We start from the raw sequence: 12,304 nt of genomic DNA on the forward strand, positions 1-12,304 counted from the left end.
TGTCGCCTTCAGTTGGCGCCGACTACTCCTTTTAACCTAGAGATATCAAAAAGAAATCCCTTAAAAGCATTAAAACAAAAAGTAAGTTCCAAACCACAGTAACAAAAGTCCAGTCACATAAATATACTAATGCCACACTAAACCGGAAAGTCAACTCAGAGGCACTTTGCCACAAATAGACGGAACAAGTACGCAGATCAGGAAGTGATTGGAAGAGGAGGAGGAAGAGGAGGCGCAGGAGGGGGATGGTGTTAGTTCTTGGCGGCAAGTGGCTGTACGTAGTCTCGTGATCCTTGCCGGCCGTCACACCACCGGAGCGTCGGTTTAGCTTCCTGGCATGGTGGCTGGAGTATCGTAGAAATCAATGGGAATTTAAGTAAGACGTTAAGAAAATTTGTACTAAAAATCTAGAGGGAGGCATTAGAAGGTGGCAGCATTGTTGGGGAAGTCCGAATGTGTATTTATTTATTCTGTAAGAAAATACACATTGCTCGCATCTGCTTTCGTGGCAAGCAGCTAAGGAGACAACTTAGAGCTGCAGCCCCGATTACAGGGGGGCAAGTCTCTAAATATACTGACTTACATTTTTGTTACAAGTTCCACAGCAAATTTTGCGTTCACTGTTGCATTCTTCTAATTCAAATTTTCTAACAGTATTAAATTTCTTCGCCGATGTCGTTTAATGAAACAGTAGACGTCACTGCTTGTCCAGACAGCAGTTGTTCTTCTGAGAAGCACGCACTTAACGTTCGTCATAATACGTACGTTTAATGAGCTACTTAATTTTCGATTATTCTGGCCCTCTGTCATTCTCACAGATTATACGCACAGCCTTCCTTATCGGTGGAATGAACAACTGTGCACAATTTTGGATAAAAAGAAGAGCGGCTGAAATTTTACCGAATAGTTACAAGATACTGCCCCAGATTCGTATCAACTGATAAACATGACGATCGTGTATTCAGGAAGAGGTGAAGACTGGTCAAAGGTGATTGAGTAAAAAAAAAAGACTAGATTCTGGAGTTTTAAAACTTTGATCTGATATGAGCCACGCCATGGGGCGGGGGCTCAGCATTAATCTTGACCACCTGGGATTATTTACCGTGCACCAAATGCAAGGTGCGCGTGCGTTTCGCATTCCACTGAGAGAAAAGCAGCTCATATATCCATAGCGACTATGCTATATCCCTAATGGTACAAGTGCCATCAAAAGTTCCTTGCTCTGAGGCGACAGTATTGTGCCGCCTGTGACTCGGAGTAGCATTTACAGAGGCCTGCTAGTTCCGCATTGGAACGGGGGATACGCTCATATGCGACTCTTGTGGAGCTATGGAAACGGTGGAGCACATCCTACGTCTCTGCCCCCAGTACAACATCGAGCGTGAAGCTCTCCGGAGAGCGCTGAACCGGCTGCACTCTAGACGATTTTCTGAAATGAAGATCCCTGGACCATGGCCGTACACTTCGATGGCACAGAAAGCCCCGAAAGCGTCGTTGCACAACCTCAAGTCGACAGGTCTCGGCGACCGTGTGTAGACTCGGTGCGAACCTTTAAAGTGCGCGAAACTGTTCTCTCTCTATCACCTTTCTCTCTCTCTCTCTCTCTCTCTCTCTCTCTCTCTATATATATATATATATATATATATATATATATATATATATATATATATATATATATATATATATATATATATATATATATATCTGACAGAGATGTTTTAAACACATTTAAGATGTTTGCGAGCGTGGCCTACAAAAGTTAGCGCCGTTTCTTTTGTTTATTCTTGCCTGCAAGAGTCACGCAATGGCTTCTCTGGAAAACCGCCGAATCAAAAGCAAAAACATGTTGTGATTCGCCTCGGGACTCACATGACAGCTTTGCGTGCCTCGGCAGCGATGTTGGTATAGCGCTAGGGGGGCTATGTTGTGCAAGCGTGTGCTGACGCAAACGCAATCGGCAGTCATTGGCTGTAGCTGTATTCCATCGCGCGCCGAGATTTCCGTTCACAAAGGCCCAATGTGTCACGTGACGGGTGCTGTGAGTGACGTTCCCCTTGTCTCGTTCCGTCTTTCATTTCTCAAAACCAAGCGTCCGGAGAGGACAGCTCGAGGGCTGCGAGTATGGTAAAACGTGTCCCCCGTGTCCTCTCCGTGTGCGTGTGCAATTGACCAATTAGCGGCCTTGAGAAGATCCAGACAAGAGAAACCGGTGCGGCATTTGTGCGCTGGTGCCATGAAATATTGCCGCCCAGCGTGGAACAGCCTTCCGCAATCCAATGATGCCTGAAGCATGTTTCTCCGGTTTTCTTTTTTTTCTTTTTTGCTTCAAACACAAAGAGACGGTTCTCTGTACTTGAGTTATGTTTCCCATGAACAGCTTGTCGGACGCAAGTAGTAGTACACGCGATTTTATTTCGATGGAATGAAGTATTACCTGTGTTCGCGTACTGTATATTTGAACACAAAGTGCAAATACTGCGTAACACTAGCTCCGTGCGTTGTCTCGACGAAACAGATCGCCCACTCTTGAACAACCAAGCCTGGATGTAAGCGGAGTTAGTTCTAACGAGGCACAGAAGGGTAGCACCTTCGCGAGTAAGTCGTGGCACCATGCAGGCTTCGCGTGGATTTTTTCGCAACGCCAAAAAAATAATTGCACATTATGTCCTTAGTTTGCAGCCAATTATTTGGTTCGGTCAGTTCTGCGTTTCCGTTAATTTTAACTTGCGACAGAACTCATTGAAACGGTAGAATTAACTCAATGAGATGTGCAGGAAACAAAGCGGCGTCTTTGCTTAACTTGTTGAAGTATATACACCCTTACAGTGTTAACAAACATAGGCCCTGGACGGCTTCCGGTACTGCCCGCAGACATAACGGGCTAAATTTAGCAGGCAAGCAAGATGAGTAGCAAAAGTGCATTAAAACAGAAGCCCGCTGATATTCAACATTTTTCTTTCGCACATAATCACAATTTTACAACTTCGCCGTTACTTATACAAGCACCTTATGTACTAGCCTTGAGGCAATAAGCGAATTTCTTGTGAGTGAAAATTTAAAGATAAGACCTTCCGCACATCGAAAAAAAAAAACTTAGGAACACGGTTTCTGCTCCGGTGTAGTATACTCACAAGGCAAGCGACCGGAAGTTTCTCTGGGACACAGGCTGGCCACTGCTATTGTGTGCGCGAAGCTTTCTATAGATAACGGTACAGGTAATTTAAAGACAACATTTTAATCATAGTGCTTCTAACTTTCGATGAATCCCGATGTACATTGAGACTGCGCCATTTAGTCGATCATAAAATATTATTCCATAAACTAGAAATCTACGGAATACGCGGCGTCGCTAATGATTTAATCAGAAGTTACCCAACTAATCGAAGCAAATTTGTTCAGATAAATTACATTACCTCTTACATCTTGCCTATAAAACAGGGTGTACCTCAGGGCTCACTATTGCTCTTAATTTCTGTAAATGATATTGTACGAATACCCGACTCACCTGACCTGGCAATGTATGCCGATGATACCAACGTGTTTTTTACTTCCAGTGACACTTCTGAACTTTCTGTCAGTGTTAATGCGTATCTAAATCTCTAATCAGTTTGGCTGAGTGCAAATAGTCGTGAATTAAATACTGCAAAAACAACGTACATTTTATTCAGGGCTTGTAACAAAAACATACCAAATGACATTAACAATAATTACAATGGTACAGCAATTAACCATGTCCAAGAACAAAACTTCTTAGGCATTTGGTTTGACGAACATTTATCTTGGAGTTCGCATATAAGGATGCTATGCAATGACCTTTCTAAATCTGTCGGTATCATTAACAAGATAACCCAGCTGATTCCGCTTTGGCTCAAACAACATTTATACAGTACTCTGCTTTTCTCTAAACTTTTCTACGGGGTCCTGATTTGAGGTACAACTTCAAAAACAAACTACAACAAATTAATTCATTTACAGAAGCGAATCCTTCGTATATACTGCAATTACCATGGCCGCTTTGTAGACCTTGAAACAGCTCCATTAATTCAACGCTATTCCCTTCTTCAAACAGACGGAATATATTATAAGAAACTTCTGATGACCATACACAAACAAAAATTATTTACCAAAATTGACAACGATGAAATACCTTGTTATCCACTGCGCCGCAATACCAGACACTTATAGTAAACAAGAACAAATTATGGTAAACAAACTTTCATATATCAGTCGACAGAAATAGCAAACAAGGTAGGAGAACTGCTAAACTTTAGTGGTTCAGAAAGCACCTACAAAAGACAGCTTAATGCATTATTACTCGCCGATGACATTGATTTCACTAATTATTAACATTTTCATTTTATTGCATCTGTGTGTAGGCATGTATGACCTAAAAAGAGTGCATACTGATAGAATTTGTGGTAATGTTTATGCGCCTTACTGGTTCTGACGAACAAATAGTGTAATCATTTTTGTTACTGAAAGTATGATCTCTTGCGCGAAATATATATGTACGTTATATGTGTATTCATTTGTACTGATTTTATCCGCAGTTGTAACCGTGGGGTCTGGGACCTCTGTCAGGCCTTCGTGCCTTTAGTCCCAGTCTCCCCTCGCTCGGACGAGAAATAAAGTACATATGATGATGATGATGCAAATCGCTTATTTGATTTAACCTTCGCACTCTCTTCCGGTATATGCATAAGAGTTGTTTAAATCACTCTTCCACACTCGTTATTATTCGCTAAACAAAAATAGGCACTGAACAGAGTTATAGCAGTAACAACATCCCACCTACCTAATTTATTGTTTACCAAAAAGCTGGGTTAAATTTTAGAAGTATCAAGCAGTAGCTATTTTTCTACTGCAGAAAACTTGCCACTCAAATGAAAAACTAAGTAAATATTGCGGCCCTTTCACAGTAAACCAGACCTTAATAACACCTCAGTCGAATCAATCAATCTCCTACCGACTGGAGAGAAAAATAATATAATTTTGTCTAAGGCTGGGTGTGATTGATCGATTAACCTTCCAATTTACTCAGTTAATGCTTTCATCGCCATTAATTTTTTATGGCATTTATTCGCTTGAGGTCACGTAAGCAAAATTAGGCTAGCGTCAGTGCCGATATCAGCGCTTCGCTCGCCCAGCAGCAAAGGAGGGAAAGACAAATTGAGCTACAATTTCCCAACTATGGCACTCACGTGTTTATCTGGACAAAAAAAGTCAGCCTTGCACGCAGCAATTCTAGAGGGTCAAACATATATACAAATGAACACCTTAACTGCAGCTCGCCTTACGATTGCGCCGGAGGGAGTTTAATGCACTCGGCTATATATCCCCTGATGTAAAGCGTCACCAATGGGAAAATAAATATAAATTGAAATCGAAATTACTTTGTTTGTATTTCTTTAAAATTGAGATACAAAAATCACCGCGCCGTTTTTTTTTGTAGCTCATTTGCGCGCGTAAATCTACAAACTCCAATAACCGTTTAACTGAGCCATTAGAGATTTTGATTATTTTATTTAAGATTTCATGCGATGCCTAGCTCTCTCTATAGGCTACATAAATCGTTCCTGTGTTCTACAAGCCACCTCATCTATGCGACTTCATTGAATTAGGCTCAATGATGCCCTCAGACTTGTCCTAGTTACGTTCTTCAGAGTTACGCAAGGGTACTAGAAGCATTCAGTAAATATATTCCGAGGGTGCCTGTAAGCTGTACTGAACTTGGCAGCTATAATTTCGTGGCTAGTAAATAATTTCATAACTTCTGCCTGGTGCATTGTCGCCTCCGTCGCTTCTGTGCGGTAAACATGAACTAATCCGACCAAATGTGCACGTAAAGGTTGATACAAGTGTTTTTGTATTGACCTTTTATGTGAATGTACATCCACCATGACCTGAAAGCGGATACGCGGTCTTGTGATTAGTACCAGGCACCAATACACACTGATTCACCACAGGAAATAAACTATCAAACAAGTTTACCCAAAATTTGGGCTCGTGGTGGGCAATGTAAAGATCGCGAAAAAAGACGCCATATCTTCAACAAATTTTTCTCGTATGGTGTGTCCATTATTACGCACATGGCGATCATTCAGTTGCGGTGAATGCTAAATAATATGAATGGGTCATGGAGACTTCCTTACGTTCCACAAGCGAAAGCTTGATCACACGGCTTTATCAGGAGGCTTTCTATTTTAATGGGAATGTCCTTTGCAGTATGTTTCAACGAAGTGACCAACGTCTTCATTCAAAAGTGGGACTCATTAGCTCCAGCGGTTTCATTTCATTTCAATTTTATTCCTTAAAGACCCCATGACGGTATATTACATAAGGGGTAGGTTACACACAAATAAGCACAAACCATGTGATAATCTACGGTGAAAGGTGATCGGTGACGCTTTCTATGAAGGCGGATGGACAAGGGATGGCAGCGATGTCGCCCCGAACGCCATTCCAGTCAGCAGCTGACTGTCAGGCCAGCTCGACTGCTTCCTCGGGAGGTTAAACAGTGGATGAAAAACACTTTTGCTACAACTGATCATCAAGATGAGACAGCATCTGACGTAAGCTGACATTGACTGTCAAAGCCTCTCACTTCCCCTTTCCTTTATTATAAAAGCGAAAGCTTTACTGGCCGCGAACTTGCGATTTCGCCGTCGCCGTGCTCCGAGGAGGCACATGACGTCACACCGCGTTCCTCGCCGGTGCACTCGCCTCCGCTCGCTTCGCCAGCTGCGTCGCATGCCTGATAACATGTCGGAGGATTGAAAGGAGAGCTCGCGTGCACCACATCCACAGTTGAGGCGGCAGTATGGACGGCGACAATTCTGATAAGCAGGAGGAAGCCTGGAATCGGCATCGGAACACGATGAAGACGTAACGAATCGCCCAGGAAACAGACGAACAGCTTGCGATCAACATTAACCAAGGCTAATCGTGCTATGCTTAAGCTTTCGCTACGTATGTCCTGGCATAGCCGAGCTAAGCCACTGCCATTTTTTACGACTTTCATTTAAAGACTTAAACACGATGAGGCAGGAACCAAGTCGGCCTATAAACGTAGGATGTTACCATAACATTGGTTGGATACATTGTAAACTTCATTATTACCGCAACAAGACACGTAATTCTGTCGAAAATCTTAGCTTCCGGAAAGCACCACTAGAAGAAGTGGGTTAACTTTCTACGAGCAAAAACCCGCTGTTCTCGGGCTTTCTTTATTTCAAACACACCCACCGTGTTTGCTCAGCGGCTATGGTGGTGGGCTGCTGAGCGCGAGGTCGCGGGATCGAATCCCGACCACGGCGGCCGCATTTCGATGGGGCTAAATGCGAAAACACCCCTGTACTTAGATTTAGGTGCACGTTAAAGAACCCCAGGTGGTGGAAATTTCCGGAGTCCCCCACTACGGCGTGCCTCATAATCAGAAAGTGGTTTTGGCACGTAAAACCCCATAATTTTTAATTTTACTTCAAACACCGCACTTTTTTATCGTGATATCATGAAAATAATGATTTGGCCGATTGACGTCAGATCCTCGAAGGTAGAGAGCACTGAGCTCGTTCAGTCCTTGAGACGGAACCCGCTCAGGGTCACCGCGTGCCAATGACGCTCATTTCGTTACGGATTATGCTCCACGTGTCCGCCTAGGGTGACACAGTTGTCGGAATCAGGGCAGCCCCCCTCCCCCTGGTCCTTCGCATCCGCCCCAGCACACTCCCTTCTTTGCTTGTTTTCTCTGTCCAACATAGAAAGAGATCTGAAAGAGCTGCTGAATGTGTTTCACTAAGTAAATAACAAATGATTCGCCATACCATCTTCGCGCGATGGACACATCATTCTCTTTTTCTCGTCCTTTCTTTTGCTTTATTTAATGACGGCCACACGCTCACAACGGCATCACTGAGGAAGAAACCCAGTCATTTTATGTTGGTCAACGGTCTTTAACTAAAGAACCCGTGGCTCATTAATGATTCGCGATAACATCGGCGACTCAGAGCCGGACGCTCCCCTGGCAGGTCGGGAAAAAAGTTCGCATCTATGGTCGATGCGGAACGTCACTTGACACAATCTCGCTGGCATCCCCGGTTGGGCGCTTTTCCGAGACAACAGAACGTAAATAAACACGGCGTAGAGACTACCTGGCAACGCTGACGTAGCTAACAACTGCGCGTTTGTCGTACAAGAGGCAGGAACAAGGGCGCAGTGTCACCGTCGCTGCCAATGTCAAGTTCGTCCGTTCGGTAGGTGATAACTTCCTGTCATTATAATTGTGCCACACGCTAGGAGAAAAGAAACGCCACACCCGACCGGGAAGACAACACGATGAGGATCGTGCTCCAACTGCGAAATTTCTTTTCGATGGCGAGGGTGGCTCCACTCTCTCTGTCTGTCGCTTCAGTGGTGTCAAGATTCTGGGTTAATGTAAAACAACACTTAAGGTGTGTTGAGGAAGTCCGTAAGAACAAGCAAACGCGAAATCTCCAATGGGGACTTCCCGGTTAAATCTTTCCAACAAATCTGGCTGACCTTGCATTCAGCAGATGTGTGTGTAGATGTGTGTGAAGATGTGTGTAGCACGCCAATAACAAGGAAGAGATAGCAAGAGATAAGCTAACACTACTCCACATGATCTTGTCTCCTATAGGCTCGAAGCAACGTACGCAAATTGTTTTGGGTTGAACGGAGCTTGCCCGAGAAATGCGCTTGCGCAGTAGCTAACAGGAATCATTTACGCCATTTATACACTCTGTTATGAATTTCAGACTGTAAGAGAAAGAACTGGAGCTGGAGCATGACACACTCAGCAGGGGATGACACAAAAGTGGGTGCTCTAATGAGATCAGGATATATGCAAGTTTGGCACAGAGTCTGCGCACGCAAGAAAGCGTCGACTGCCTAACTGGAGAACACTCGAGGAGACCTTCCTTCCCCGCTCTCGCATTAAAAAATGATTACGGTGATGACGACAATTGTCATTACGCAGCACACTCAGATAAGAAACAAAGTTCTTTATGGAAACAGCTGAACTTCCGAGAGATTCCAGCATGCCGCCGCAAATGTCAATTTAGAGTATCTAGTAGCATAATACGGAGCGTATGCACAAGTATACGCGGACAAAAAAGAAAACAAATACATATTGTCGGGTGTGTCAAAGTGAAGGGACAAAACACTTTCGTGAAATGCATACCAATACAACGCTCTATCAAAGAAGAGCCTTGCGCTTAAGCGTCATCTTCGTGGTGTCTGGTTCGTTGCAATAAGCTCTCATATTTAACAAGAAAGGGGACCCGAACGTGAGCTTTGCGCATATAAACGGATACTGCGTAAAGTGAATGTTTGAAATCATTGACCCCATCCGAGTTTGAGCCTTCTCTGTGCTCTATAATCACGAACCAGAGCCAATTATTCCTAATTTCGGCTCTATTAAAATCATAATACAAGCGAGCCGTGTAATGTGAGTTTGCAATGCTACAATTCAAACATGGCATTTTGTTAAGTAACCAATGAGATTGTGAAGGGCGAAGTGATCAATAACCTCAACAAAGTGTCACGGCAGCTTAACGGTACTTAGCTTCGTGATGCTGGTTTATACTAGGCAATAAATGGGGCCTGAGTCATACAGGCGCAAGAAAGTCAATTTCACACGCAGTGAAGCCGTGACATTCGAGCCGCCGGGCTTCTTGCACTGCCTTGTTCACGCTATTTGTAATCTCAGCCCTAGTAGCCGGTTCGGAAAAGTTTATGCTGTATATACCTGTGAGTGTGAAATCGCACATCCATGTGTGCGTGTATTTGTGCGTGTGTTTGTGCGTCTGCGTGTGTGTGGCTTATATGTTGTGTGTGTTGGGCATAATATAAAGAGGAGGAAAGAGATCGAGAAAAAAAACAGAAGTGAGAAGACACTCAGATCAACCAGACCGAAGTTCGGTTTATTTCCGTGGTGGGCCATGGAGCATTTAAACGATCCCGACTAAGTCTGTGAATTCGAAAAGAAGTTCAACTGGTATATACGTGTGTGGAAGAAAGTCTGCAGGATGTTGAAAACTTGGCGAGAAAGCACGAATGTACCGTCAAAGCCTTTGTGGGATAAGCCTTCAAGGGACAAATGTAAGAAACACTTTTCACTGAAGTAAAGCGACTTACGCAACGCACTTTTTCGAAGAGACCATGACATGGTGATAAAATTACTATCTGTTGGCCATTGTAACTTAGCGTACGCGCGTCAATGTGGTTCAGCAAAAACGAACTGGGCTCTAGCGTTTCGTAGCGACGCTAGCAAGGCGGGAGCGCAAACAGCGAAGGAACGCCCACCTTTCCCTTCTGTTTTCGGCACCGCTATCCGCGTATCGCGCTAACTCGGTTTCGACGCTATTTGCCATGCGCTCGCGTGTTACCGCTCTAGTGCTCACGATGGCACGTATGCATGAAAGCATTACCTATTTCCACTTTTTGATTGCGAAAGTAAATAATGTCTTGCTTTGTTTATTTTTTATTTATTTGGTCCATATTCCTCTATTGTCATTGCATTTTCAGTGTATTGTTTCCACAGTCGTCACTCAGAACACAGTGGCGGACTAGGGGTCTCGTGAAGCGGTTGCATTCACCTTTTAACCCTTAATTGTCATAACAACTTTAGTCATTCATCCACCGTAAAATAAATTAAATTGAAGGGAATCTAGTTGGCCTCGGCTACAAGCATTACATTCTTGTTCACTCTCAAAGGCGAAGGGTCCTGCAATATTTTTTTTTCCTTTCCCTCTCCCTCTCTCTCTCTTTCTAATTTTTTCTCTATCGACGAGGAAGAATTCGACAGGTTTCGACGACCTGAGCTAGACCGTGACGCGCAGATTGGGCCATTCACGTAAAAAAAAAATACGGCAGCACAATTATCAGCAGTTTGAATCGGCAGTGCACATGTGAAATGTGCGAATCTCGCATACCGACACGGATGAGGTATAGTTCTGAAATATCAACGCGTTGGGAAGGACGTGCTCGGCTCCTCGGCTGCTCAGGCCGTCCAGCCGCCTTCCGTACCTCGAAACTGCACCCTGTGCCACGAGAAGTAGCGAAAGCGCCCTCCGGGGCCTTGAAATTACGCGCAGTGCTTCCAAGGGCAGCCGTCGACGGGCGGCGGCTGCGGTACGCGCCGCGATCTTTCCATATACGCGACGCTAACGCCAGCGGGTCTGTCGGTCGTTCGTTCATTATTATTTCCTTTCTTACCTCGACCTTGTTCCCGCTCCTTCGCGAGCGGCCGCGAAAAGACGATGACGTCAAAAAAAACAAACACCGAAAGTGGGGTAACCAAATAGCTTTTATGCAAAGTCGCGAACATTTTTTCCTTCTCCCTGCAACGGGCCTGCATTGGACGGAGACACGCGCCATGGCTCTGTTTATGACCGCAGCCGGCTAACCCGCCCAGACAGCAGAACCTGTTTGGGCGCACCGGCATTTCTGATGACCGGTGAATTAGCGTACACGTGTCCTCACGCGGCCAAACAAAATAGAAGTGCGCAAGCGCGTTTGGCATTGAAGCAACAATATTGACAGTCTGGGGAGCAAGGTAAATGTGTAGTGCGACATCGTTCATGCAGACAAAAGAAGAAAAGAAACGCGAAGACGCTTTTCTTTCTGCCGATCTGTTTCGTCGCGCTCTTCTGGAGCATCAGTTGCGAGGGTGTTAGCTAACCTCATTACTAGGAAGGAAGCACATATTAACTCAATTCATTATAGTGCTTCGAGCTTTCCAAGGTCATATTTTAAATGTAGACGTATCTTTTATAAACGAGATAATAGCGTAGACGTAATAAGACAGAGTTGACACGGCCAACGTTAAAATGCGGCAGCAGGCTTCGTGGCGGGCAATGTCTTGTTTGCATTTTTGTAAATTGCAGACCTGTTCACGGTAAATTTAATTACGTTGCATTTCAGCGCGAGACAATGCGATTTTGCTGCGCTTGATGAATTTTTCCTGGAGTAAAACTCGCGCTTTTCACTCTTGGTTGCTGGCGACGCCCACGAAGATAACACTGATGATGCTGCTGATGGGGGTAATGAGGATGATTATTTTTAGTAGTCATTAATTGTGGGTGGCATAGCACCAAATTTCAAACAGGGCCAGATGACTTTATTGCCTTTCTGTGATATCTTATTCTGAAGGTGTGTTGGTGCGCTGGGTTGCATTAATAAACAATAAAGTTCACTTCAATGCATGTCTATTCTTTCTTCGCACCAACAATCTACCTGCTTACTCTTTCACTATAGTCTGTGCCAAAAATTCAGTAATGTTTAT

General features: G+C 44.2%; 1 long non-coding RNA gene across 2 annotated transcripts in view; it reads right to left on the reverse strand.

Moving 5' to 3' along the window:
• Positions 1-12,304, reverse strand: part of LOC135912649 (uncharacterized) — a 138,004-nt gene that overhangs the window by 33,017 nt on the left and 92,683 nt on the right. The gene's annotated exons all lie outside the window — the stretch shown is intronic.

The sequence above is a fragment of the Dermacentor albipictus genome, chromosome 7, assembly GCF_038994185.2.
Source record: "Dermacentor albipictus isolate Rhodes 1998 colony chromosome 7, USDA_Dalb.pri_finalv2, whole genome shotgun sequence".
NCBI classification, from domain to species: Eukaryota; Metazoa; Arthropoda; class Arachnida; order Ixodida; family Ixodidae; genus Dermacentor; species Dermacentor albipictus.